Source organism: Rhinolophus sinicus, linkage group LG07 (assembly GCF_036562045.2).
Source record: "Rhinolophus sinicus isolate RSC01 linkage group LG07, ASM3656204v1, whole genome shotgun sequence".
Classification (NCBI taxonomy): Eukaryota; Metazoa; Chordata; class Mammalia; order Chiroptera; family Rhinolophidae; genus Rhinolophus; species Rhinolophus sinicus.
In genome coordinates, this window is record NC_133757.1 from 61,441,531 (window position 1) to 61,442,697 (window position 1,167).

Sequence of the window (1,167 nt, forward strand, 5' to 3'; positions counted from 1 at the left end):
AAACATTAAAATTGATGTTCTACTGTATTGTTGGCCTCTTCATTTGTTTACATACAACAAATATTTTTGTACATTATTTTTCAAGCCTTAGCATATTGAAATAGAGACTATGATACAAGCAAAGTATTGCCTCTTCTAGAACAGCACTTTTTAAAGCAGTAAATACTCTTTTGTTCATGTTTAGCTCTTAAATAGTGTGTTTGTGTGTATGTATGTATGTATATATATATGTATATGCATATATATACATATATATTCGCATATGTGTGTACATGTGTATTTAACGTCCCTGCTATCATTCTTATTTCAGAATAGCCACTACGTTTCCCAAAGGGTGGAGTGTGTACTACTGTTAGTATTCAGAGTGCGTTTAGGTGGTACACTGATGAATTTTTTTAAAATTGCATAGTTATGTATTAATTTTTATAACCACTATGACAAGTAATATTGACTCTTCCATTTAAGGTAGTAACAGTATCTTCCCTTTGTTTTCTGTTTTGAACTATGATTCAGAAACTTGAGGTAAGCCAACGTTCAGTTTATGGCAGTAAAATTATTTTCTTTGTTCTTTATGAGGCCCCTCTATGATTTATTTTGTCTCCGTTATTTATTTTTTTTAGGAAGTAAACTTGCTCTTTAGTGGGGGATGGAAGGGAGGGCTGTCACAGTGCGAATGGGGTTAGGGTGTCAGAAGCACATCCCCCTGCCAGCTAAGTCGTTCGGGCCTCCTGTATGTGGCTCTGCAACTCATGGGCTGCATCCACGCAGCCATGAAAAGTGGCCACATGATAGCCCACAGTGCCCCAGGGCATAGCAGCCGGCGGACACCAGCAAGTAGGTGGGCAGTGGCCACAGGACCTCCTGACATGACAGCTCCAGGCCCAGGGCTCCCGTGATCAGGGCTGCCCAGGCGGAGCTCAGGAGCACCAGTGCCCAAAGCCACTGTGCTAATTTAGTCATGGTCGCCTCAGGGACCCTCCGTTATTGCTCTCGCCCACCTCATCTGTCTCCATTATTTTTTATCTCCACTCTCATTTTCCTCTCCTGCTGCCATAGGAAACCATTCTGATTTGTTTGCTATATATTTTTTAGTGAATGTATCCTTATGGAACATACAGTGTTATTGATGTATGTGTTCCATTGATTTAATTAGGTTTTAGCAAAAAC

The 1,167-nt window shown here is 40.3% G+C and overlaps 1 pseudogene; it reads right to left on the reverse strand.

Moving 5' to 3' along the window:
* Window positions 1-687: 687 nt before the first annotated feature.
* LOC109437135 (dolichol-phosphate mannosyltransferase subunit 3) lies at window positions 688-960 on the reverse strand (annotated as a pseudogene).
* Window positions 961-1,167: the final 207 nt, after the last annotated feature.